Source organism: Diuraphis noxia, unplaced genomic scaffold, assembly GCF_037042655.1.
Source record: "Diuraphis noxia isolate RWA-SAM2 unplaced genomic scaffold, SU_Dnox_SAM2 contig0002, whole genome shotgun sequence".
NCBI classification, from domain to species: domain Eukaryota; kingdom Metazoa; phylum Arthropoda; class Insecta; order Hemiptera; family Aphididae; genus Diuraphis; species Diuraphis noxia.
In genome coordinates, this window is record NW_028301712.1 from 47,129,256 (window position 1) to 47,141,470 (window position 12,215).

Here is a 12,215-nt window from a genome sequence, read left to right on the forward strand (position 1 = left end):
TTATAAAAATCAAAAAGTATTAATTTGAAAGCTATGTTTGAGCGTCTAGCAATCGGTTACCACCAGTAAAAATCAATATAAACACAACTAAGTCCCCATAGATTGGAGAGTAGTAAATTGGGTAGACGATTTGATTGCTTCAGACGAGCAGAGCACACGGGAGCGTTTTTATATAATATACCAATATAACACGCATATTGAATAGATATAATATATTAGGTATGTGTTTTTATTTATGAATATTCAAAGTTATTTTAGTTATTAAATATTATAATGGTAAACCTACCTGATCATAATTTCTTGCTTATTTACCTAACTATCATATAGATAAACGAAAGTTAAATAACGGCCGGACAGTTAAAATGCAATTTACCATGTGTACTGCAGTATAATATAAATAGGCAGTGCGACATGTGTACACGATTTAAGAGGTTATGCTGACGCCGAGTCAATTGAGACAAAAAAAAGTGGCAACTCTCCGCGTGACAATCGATTTGCGTAACGGCGGTAATGGATGTGTAGAAATGTATAATAAATAGGTATTGTTATATGTTTGTGTTTACACGATGCAAGCGGAAATCGCAATCAACATCGAGCGAGGAATCAAACGATTTGCTGCTGCTCGATAACATAATGTGTATATATTATGTATATATAAGAGGTAATTAAAACACAACATTATCACGTCGTTCGTGGTACTTCCATTTTATTACGCAATGAATCAGTCGGAAAAATGTCGTTCGTTTTTTTCTTCCATTCGGATTCGTTGAAAAATTGTACCCATCATTTCCTCAATTTACGCCACGATGACAATATATTATGTGAATATGTATACCTATACGATAATTGTACGTTATTACCAGCGCGGCGTACTTCCCTGTTGGTATAGCAGTGACGAGAACAAAATATATTTATGATCAATGTTCATAAACAGATTGAAGTATCATATTAGTTAAACTGTCCAATTTAATAATAACGTAAAACATATTTTATTAATGTAAACAAAACTAGGCGAAATCAAAAAAAGGTTTCAACTAGTTTGATTCAAGACAAATACCTATATAATAAAATATCATCTTAGTCATTTAATATCGGCTAATAGCTAATTGGACATGTGTATACTTTAAAACTTTAAAATGGTAAACAAAATAATAATATTTGTTTTTTTTTCATGAACTTTTCCATTACTATTACTCAAAGAGCCGGTCGGATAAATATTCCGTTTTTTTTTTTATTTTTTGGTTATTTTTTATTTATTTTGATGATAATTTGTATAATTTCCTCAATTTATGGCACGATGATATTATACGATTGACGATTGTGCTTTGAATAATTTACGTTCTTTAACGCCTACTGATGTCTTTCCCTGTTAGTGCTGTAGCTTACAACGCACAGTGTCAAGCAAAAAACAAATCATCTGTTATGAATGTTTATAAGCGCACTCATACATTAATTCGAATGTCCAACATAATAATACTATTTTACTTATAATGTAAAACATATTATTAATGTTAATTTATGAATGAAAATAAAAGCCAGACTAAACTAAATCAATCATGATCTATGATTGCAATTTTCATTTTGGTGTAGGTATGTATGATTAATTTCACCAACTAGTTATATTCATAACCGTACTGTATTAATATTGTTTCAGCACAATTACTAATTTAGTATTGACTAATATAAATTATAATTTATATATTTATACTAGCTGATCCCGTGCACTTCATTGCCCGTTAAATGTACCATCTCCATATGACTCAAACTGTATTCAATTGTATTTGTTATTTAATTTAATTTGTATCACCTCCCCGTCGCCGTACTCGTTCTGTCCGGGCAAAAAATTCTCCTGAACAGAACCGTCACCCTGGTGATAGGGCGGTATGAATAAAAAATAATTAAATAAAACATATATAAGCATTTAAAAGTAAGTAATCGCTTTATTGTTTATCATGTCAATCATAATTATTAACAAAAATCCGTTTTATTTTCATTGTATAGTGCTTTGTAATATACGATGTTTTTTGTTTGATTACCTGGCACATAGACAAACAAGTCTGATGGTTTCCTATCACGGGAACAGGCAACATACAATTGACCATGTGAGAAACATGGGTTTTCCAGATAAATATTATTGTTGGATATTTGTCAAAAAGTGTATGGAATCTGTTCCTATTCCTGAAACCAATGAGTGCAATGGCTCTGGTGGTGGATCCAATGGTATCAATTTTACTTTACCATTTGCACAACACAATCCATTGGTTTCGTTTTTGTATTTCAAAGCCTTACAATATGAGCAATCCGAGTTCATAGAACCAATAACAACACAGTGGTAGTTACTGTAGTCAATTGGCACATCGTAACTGAAAGTAGCTCGATTCAAACTTGCGCGATTATTAGTTGAATGTCGCGCTCGCGCTTCACGCGTTTGTGATATCCGAATTCTTTCACGTTCATTTCGGTCGTCGCGTTCCGGGTTTTTCTACCTAAATTGCTTCGTCGTATAGGAGGCATATCAAATATAAATTATTGTGTCACATGCAATAATTAGTGATCATAGGTAACTTAACACTCTGCACAAAATACGATATACGAATTTAATTCGTGTATCAGTTGACAAAAGCAAACTCAGTAGAGTAGGTAACAGAAAATCCAAGAAAAACAACACTTACGACATATTGACAGTTTGTTAATGTCCGTACGTTGAGTAGTTTTTGAGATACAGCGATCAGTGAGTCAGTGGTTTTTGGATTTTATATGTATAGATAACTAATTAACATTATCGGACTTTATTGATGCCTAAAACCTGCTCCGTGATATCCTCTTTCATTTAAAAAAAAACTGCATGACAATTGGATAAGAAGTTTCGAAGCCAAACCGTAACAAAGATTTCCTCTTTTGCTTGATTTCAGTTTTATATATATAGATTTATTACAGTTTATTAAGTTTTTAATACTTAATAGCTATATAGACATCCTTACCTACTTAATAGCTGGATAATTTAAGAGTTTTTTTGTTACATTATTATATTTAATCTATAATTTAAATATAAACACTACTTGACAATATAATTGTTACCATTATCATCTTTTAAAATGAACATTGGATACACATAAAACATTTTAAAATACATAATATTTTAAGTTCCCAGACTGAATAAAGATTTTAATAAAATGTCAATTCTTTAATGGTTACACCTCAAAAATGAATTCGGTGTCATTGAATAATTTAATTAATTATTTATTCAAAGGTTTTATCATCACATTATATTTTCACGTTTAATCCGTACAATATCTTTGTTTCATATATTATGAATACCGTGCGAATGTGCAAACAGTAATTTTTCTTAGATGTATTATATTAATTAGTAAAGCACCTAATTCAAATACTTTAAAACAAAATTGTTGTATTTGATTCAACAATTTTAACTTTTTATGACAGAACATAAAACATTATTATTTTTATATTATCTTCACTTCCAAATAAAAACAAATTCTAAACATTTTAATCATAAAATAACTTTTTTTTTTTTTTATACAGATAATATAAAAATATCAAATTTTCTAGTCATAAATGGTAGTATAATATTTCATACGCGAATTCTTGGCGATTTAACATAAGTACCTACCTATATGGGACTGGAGCATAGAAGTCAGATTATTAAAATATATGTCAGATTATTTTAATTTATAAACACAGAATAAAATGCATGCATAATATCATTGTTCAATCGTTGAGTTACATTTTATATAAAATTACATACTACAATTATTATTATTAGTATTGTAATAAATTATCTACCTATTTTTTGTTCTGTTTTTTTGCCTAATATAAAATATATTTCTAGACACGATCTTGCAACTTACTGAGATAAAATATCTAATCGGTTTATCAAGATTTTAAATTATTGTTCTTATAGATTTTATAAAAAAATTTGTCATTATTGTTGAAAAAAAGAGGCCGGATTACTAGACATATCGGATTATCACGTAACCAGATAATCAAAACTCTACTCTATCATACAATTTTACTTAACTTTAAAAATGTTTCTAGTACGAATCACTATTGAATTTCATAACCTCACAGCTTCGTTCCATAAAAAAAATGATTGTATAAACGGTATACCTCTGTTAATTAATTATGTATACTTGTCTAGTCGTATAGTGGCTAGATATTACAATATATGTAATAATTTATAGATAACAAAGAAATCCTATATTAAATCAAAATGTTGCACAATTTAAATTTTAAATTGAACTGTCTTATATTTTTCGTCCTTAAGCCATCTTAACTTCCATCTATCATTCTTTATCCCATTTGTAGATTAGTAGATTTTACGTACATACTCGAAGAACTGCAATCAAATCTTATTTTCTGAAAAAGTGAGACAATATTATGGTTATCAATTACAATGATTAATGATTATACATAATATTATGAGTGTACCAAATGGACTATATGTTTAAATAAAGCTAATAACAAAAATTATTTTAGTAAAAGTATCACATGATTTTCGTATTGTTAAATTGTATATCATATAGGTAATTTGGAAAAAAATGTATAATAATTCAATGTCAAAACAAATAAGACGTGTTGTTTATAATATGTGCTGATAAATTATTGGAGGTAAACACAATTTTTATTTATTTTTCCGACCTTTCAAAGTCTTGAAGCACACACACACACACACATACACACCGGAAAGGCATTCAGTGGTGGTAAGTTTTTCGGAAAGCTTCAAATTTCACGCACTCCCGAAAATCGAATAAATAATAATAATAATAATAATGAAAAAAACGGTCGTTACCTCACGGCTTGCGTTCGATTGATTTCGGTCTAATGTGCCTTTAGCCGGCGCCTTGTTATTATTATATTGTTATATATACAACGGGAGTGCGTGTAAATCGATTGTTGCCACTGCAGGTATGCTGCAGGAGGCCACACGACGTCGCCCTCGGTTGTATATATATAAAGTATGTTTTTACGCAAGTTTTGAAAATAATAATAATAAAAAAAATGTTCGCATAAAAATAAAAGCAAAGTGCAGTAGACGGTCGGAAAAAACGCCGACGACAGATGGACCGGGTTCTGATAAATGGAAGAAGCACGGAAACGCTTTAAGGGTCCACCGCCGCCACCGCTACCGCCGCCTGCAGTCACCTACAGCATCGTCGTCTCTTTTTAGGGCCTTAGGGGTGTTTATGTTCAAACTATGATATCTGTCCGCGGGGAACAAGATGGTGGTGAACGGTTGGTGGTAGTGAAGAGCGGGTGAGACCTTCGTGTCTATATATACGTACTGATAATACACCTCGTATATAGGTTTATATAATAATGTTTTATACATCGTAAACCCACGCGATTCGTTCTATTTCAATAAATATGTCTTCCTTTTTTCCAGAACATGAACAGCCGTTTTCATATACGTTTCCAGTTTGACATTTACACGCAGTCGACGTGACCTACTCGCGATTGATTGATTTCTAAAAGTATAGTAATTTATTCTAAATTTCTATAATTATTTCGATATTAAGTTTTTGGTGGATTTAGTTTAAAAAATCAAAATTGGGTTTACCATAAAATAATTAAAAATATAAAACATAATGTCGCATGTGATATATTTTGAAAAATTGTGTGTTTACTAGTTTAACGTTAAATATAAATTGGCAATGAAGAAAAATTTTGAAATTACCAATGAATTAGGATCAGAAACACATTTTAATATATTATACATAAAAAAAAAACATAAAATTCTTATTGGTAATAAGCAACAATTAAACAATGTCTGTAAGCAATTGATGTTAATTCAAAAAAATGTAACGCTGGCTAATAACCTCGTTGTTGATGCGGTAAACAATTAATAAAAAAAAAAGTGTTTTAATCAGAAAATTCATTTTTTCCATGACTTTGTGAGAATTTAACGATTACTATTTTGTTGCAGACGTCACGTAATGTTGAAAAAAAACCTTTGAATAAAATATGGTGAAGTTGACAAGTCCTCCCGTAATTTTAACTGATCGCATGTATCAAACATTCTCCAGAGAATCATTTTTTTATTTTCAAATAATTCGAAAAATATAATCAACATTTTAAGCATGACATTTAATTAGAATATTTCACCTTACCGATTTGATTACAGTATGACTCAGTATTGTAAATTCATGTGATGTGTTCACGTAATAAAACATGCCAATGAGTAATATTTTTTAATTATAATAAAATTACTAAAATCATTATTCTCTGTTTAAATGCGAACGTTGTATTGATTTCATGATACTTAACAATAAACACTAAATAGTTTGTAAATTTTGAACTGCAAAATAACTTGCACTATTAGTAATTTTAACAAATTTTGTTAAAATTTTAATTTCAAACACGCTTATAAAATAATCAACTTTAAGTATTTTTAATATTTATAAATTTATTAGAATGACTTATATGGGAGCTTGTATTAAATTTTCAGCAATTTTAAATACTTAGGCATATAAATTGATCAAATATTAATCTAAGTACCTATTTTGAAAAAATATTGAGGATAGAAAAACATAATTTTATTTATAATGTAGCAAATTTAAATAATTAAATTAGATCATTTTATTTTTTAGCATCAGTGTTTAGTAGCACCTCTGTTATAATACCTAAATTATATTAATAAACCAGCTTTATAATAATATATTATTTTTAATGGTTTTTGTTTTTTTGTTCTTCTGATATTGCTGGGTATAAAAGTGAAAAATACAAATTAAAAATGCCATGCATACGTTGGTATAAGTGCTTTTATAGAACATAAACACAACTAGGTAGAAGATTTATTGCATTTATTAAAATTTATTTTATTGATGCACGATTCCTTCTTACGGGAGTGAACGTATTATTTCACTGTGAATCCACTGCTAACCCATTACATTTTATACAAAAAAAATCGTAATATTTTTTCTAAGTACAACACTTACCATACAATATTAAGCAGTCCTAAAATTATGCGAATAGCGTCCTCATTATATTATTTATGTACATAAATGATATGACGTGTGCGGTATGCTGTGAGTGTTTTTAACAAGATTGATCCGGGCGTACGCTATTATTTATTATTTAAAGCTCCTGTCCATCGCGGTTATCCAAAAACGAATTTTTGCGTCTTTTGGGACCTCTCGAAAAGATAATGTATCAATATTGAATATCTTGGTTTATTTCCTAGGTGTCAGGAAGTATTTTTAATGTCTCATTCTGTCCAACATTTCAAAAGTATTTTCGTTTATTTTACTCGTGGATATATCATTACTATTCTATTTCAGACTTTAGTTTTAACGCGGCCACTCACGCTTCGACAAATCCTACAAATGCAATTGCAGCCATGTGAACATCGTTTTTCATACTTTAATTTAATGTCTGAAAACGTTATTTTTCAAGCATCGTTATTAAATGACTCACCATCATTCCACTATTTTTTCTTCATATCAACGACAATTCATGGCTTTGAGATTTTCAATTATATCATATGCTTGTTTTGAGCTTTGGTAAACCCTGGAAGTGGCGCGTATGATGTGGGTCACATGATACATCATTCTAAAATATATACTTTGGGACGATGACGGAATTCACTTAATCAAAAGTTAGAGTGACTCTCGAGTTATCCGCTTACCCCTGTAATACTTACTACAAAGTGTGACTTTTTTTCCTACGCACACTCTTTATATTGATTGATGTACCTACTCCCCCCCCCCCCCCCCCCGATGATATTTATCCCATGTTGTTTCGTTTTAGACGTTCTTAGAAATTTACTCTTCTGATCGATCTATAAACGTCAAATTAACCATTGTTTCTACAGAAACTCTTAAAAATAATATTGCTATTATTCATAATTTTTTTTTTTTTTTTATGCACAATAAACTAATACTACATACTGAAAATAAGTAAATGCTATAATTTACGTAGATACAAAAGGTTTGCGGGTCAACTTATTGATTCAATCAAATTTTTTCACTTCACAAAAATATCTTCCGTGTAGATATACCCCACCAAAACTCTGTTCACATATTTTTATTACCTAATGTTGCCAGTGTAATATCTTTTGTAATTTTTTGAAGTAACGATAATCGATAAAAAAAATGCCCGCGTAATATAATATTATGAGCAATATTAAAGTGACGTGCGGCTAAGCGGCTATAATTTTGATAACAGTTTCGAGCCCCACGCGTATATTACATTATTGCATATAGAAAAAAATCGTAAGCGTTCAATGTCTATTTGTAATGAATAATAAAAATGTATTAAATTTCTTTATGAAATAATAATAATATTATTGTATTACATAACGTAAACCGCAGAACGATTGATTTTACCGTAAAATTATTTGAGGTTCGGAAGTCTGGACGGTTTACCATCAAAATGTATATTTAATTGAACCGTAAGCTGCGTGCATTCACATGTAGTGTAACAATAATTTATTGTTTAAATATATTTATAAGGCAAGGAACCGTTATAATTCCATACAATAGTAATTATATTATTATTATTGTATCGAATAATTAACAATATATAAATGTTATGATCTACAATATACACCAATAAGATGTATTATTGTGTTCATATTTATACATATATAATATATATACACACCGATATTGTTAATATTAATTAAAGGTTTACTGATCGTGTTACGAATCATATTATTATGTTAATAGGTATGTATTATATAAATATTTTTTTACTTACTAAGGTTTTGACATCTGAGGTCATTAGTCTATTTTTATGTTGTAGCAGTAACGGTTGGTACAGTTGATTCTGATACAGTCGGCTTGGAACAACATGTAATATTGTAATATATTGTGTGGCAAGGATTTAAAGGAACTAAAAGCCAACCCGAGGAGTCGCCCATTCGGGAACTAGTGGCACTGGTCGATGCTGACACTCAGCACACATCTGCAATGACTGAAGCTAAGACACCGCGCCATACCATGCCAATATATATTAATATTATTTGGTGAAAAATCGTTAATTAACGTCTTACAATTACAGGCTTGTTTAATAATATATCGTGTATATTATATCATGAAAATTATAATCGTCTCTCTTGTTAACAGCTCATTATAATATATAATATACAGCCATACAGGATAATTTACCTAATAATTATTAAGTATGGTCATTGGTCACCATTGCCTTTTCATTATTTTAGGTTCTAATTCGATTTTTTTTTGTATTTCTAGAACATTTCAAAAGTTAAAAATCATGTTTTCAGGTGTGCAGATATTTTAGGAGTAACTCATCGTGGTGATTCAAACTCCTTTTTTTATGTGAACCATCAAATTAAATAATAATAATGGTAAATGATAATAATGCATTTTTTATTTTTTTTAAATATTGTTACATCTAATTAAGGTTAGGTACCCAAAATCTTAGTTTTTTTATTAATCTATAATCAACATTCTAGCTATAACAATCTTTCATAGTGGTTTTAATTAAAATAAATAATAAATTAAATATTTGTTCTAAACTAACTTTTATAAAAACAACCTCGCAATTTTATGAATTAAGAGCCAAGAGGTATAATATGATCTACATACTAATTATGTTAGCTCTAACCTATATCAAGTTTAATAATTCAGACACAATCTGCTCCTTAAAAAATAATGTATTTTTAAGCATCAGTATTTTTACGTATAAAAATAGCACCATCTGATTCATAACGTACAACAAAAAAAGGTTCTCATATTTTTTTAAACAGGTCTGTATTAGCACAGCAGGACACTCTTTTATAATGGCGTACAAGAAATCTAAACTCGAAGATCCCGTCCAATGTTTAACCTGCAGTGAAGCTTTAACCATTATACACTTACTACACTGCCGCAATTTTGCTGATACCAGAACCTTCTTAAACATTCCAGAATACCTTTATGAAGCACTTGGACCAGATTATGAAAATTCTATCAATATTTTAACCTTTCTAAAAATAACCAAACTGTATAACTTTAAATAATTAGATATTTTTTCTTTGATATTTTTTTTTCCTTTTCTACATTGCACATATCAAAAATATTTATATTGTACCTAATATTGTAAAATGTATTGTAAATTTTACCTTAATGTTGAAGTAATATTTAATTATGTAAGCTAATAACCTTAGTTGTTAAAGCTTTAAAATAATAATAATAAAAAAAAAATCTAAACCTCTTAAAATAATGTACAAAGATCAGAATTTGGGACAAATGAGCATGCTTGGTAAATCGCTTTGTATACGGCACTGCAGCCTTTGTAACAATTTATGGCGTTAATTTAAATACGCATAATTACAATGATAAATATTGTGGTGCAGCTCGTTGGAGGTAAAATACAAAATGTATATTAATATGACTGTATACAATATACATAGAATTTGGCGTTTTTCTTTAAGCATTACGATTGTGCACACATCGCGTGTACAATTAATGATACGTCAGCTTATGATTATTATAATGTTTTATTATTATTATTATTTACATAGAAAATATTCAATATAAAATTATTTAGCATTAAGATGAACTTACTGTTCTTAATACTCAAGTGGTTTTATCATAGTATTATTTCAAAAATGTTATATGAGACGAAAGTAAACAATATATTTCGGTACACACTTGCAGGTGCCTACACTCGATTTATACGAGACGACACATTTTGTTTACAATTTCGTTAGTACGGTATAGCTCAAATTATTATTTCTTCGTATTTTTCGGTAGATAGCGGCGAACACGGAATGTGCTGAAAACTTCGGTTTGAACAAATAACATGAGTGAGTATAGAAGCTTCAACAAACTTTAAGTTGTTTATGTGGATTCGACAGCGATATTTGTTAAATATGGTGAATTTAATTTATCATACTTTTAGCTGAAAGTTCTGACTCAGATAATATTCTCTTAAGAAAATATATTTCCTATCAACAATCAACATATTTAAATTTCATTAATTTTTATACTTTACTTGGAAAACGGTATTTTCAAATAAAATACAAATTTAGTTTCGACTATAGGGATTGACGTTTTTAATTTTATGTTTTCATAATTTCTTTATGCTTGGTAAATACCTACAAAAACCATTCATAATAAATCGTTCCAAAAAATAATCAGACATTTTTAAACATATTTAAATACAACCTAACCTGCCAGTTTCGTTTAAACAGTTGTAAACGCAAACAATGGAAATTATATAAATATTTAATACTGGCATTGCAATCAAGCCATTGGCCCATTTCTCACCTTTTTAACTGCCTGAAAGAGATTAAAAATGATTATAATCAAACAATATTTAAAAATTGTTTGTACACTGCGTATAAAACGTGACAAGCTTTCGTCATAATTGTATATGGCAATGTGCACAGCGCTCGGGCACTAAACATAAAAGTCATCTGTAACACATTATTATTATTATTTCACGTGTATCGTCTAATATTGTGTTACTACAGTAGCGGGGTACACATAGTTTAAGATCTGTTTTCGTTATAAATTTAATATTGTTTTCGTTTGCGCGTTACTATAGCGGCAGTATTGTATACCTACTCTATTATTACAGCGCTAACGTACTATACAAAAGCGGTCGAAAATAAGAGGGCCAGGATTTGATGTTTGTGCGATAAAAACGTCGAAACGACGGCGCACAGCGCGTGTAATCGAATCGCATTAAATCTGCAGACGTATACGTACAGTTTCCTTCGCCGCCGCCAATTCCCGGGTTGTTGCGCGAAGCGATTATAAATGTTCTAAAACATATATTATACTATTATGCGCGAAAACCTTTATCGTTATTATACAGTCGGTCGGTTCGTTTTAGAACTCATAGCCAATTTTAACAACCGGAATGAACAAAAACAAAAAACGCTCCTTACCTCTTTAGCTTTTACTATATAATATTTTAAGAGCTATTAACTGGATTTGTTCGCTCACATATTATTTTCTTACATCAATAATGAAATCTAATTTTGAAATTTTTAAGCATCCAGAAAGATCTATTTTCAAATAATTACATATTATTTTATGTCACTTATATACTAAGTGTTCTGTAGTGGCACAAATTAGTTTTTGTGCGAGAACTAACTTTTTTTTACCCTACCTAAATGTTGTGTGTAGCAATAAAAAAAATGACTGATAATGTTTAAATCTATCTGGATTGTAAAACTTTACTAAAATATAGGGAAATAATAATCCAAGGTTTTTATTTTAAAATAAATGGATACGGCGATGGTT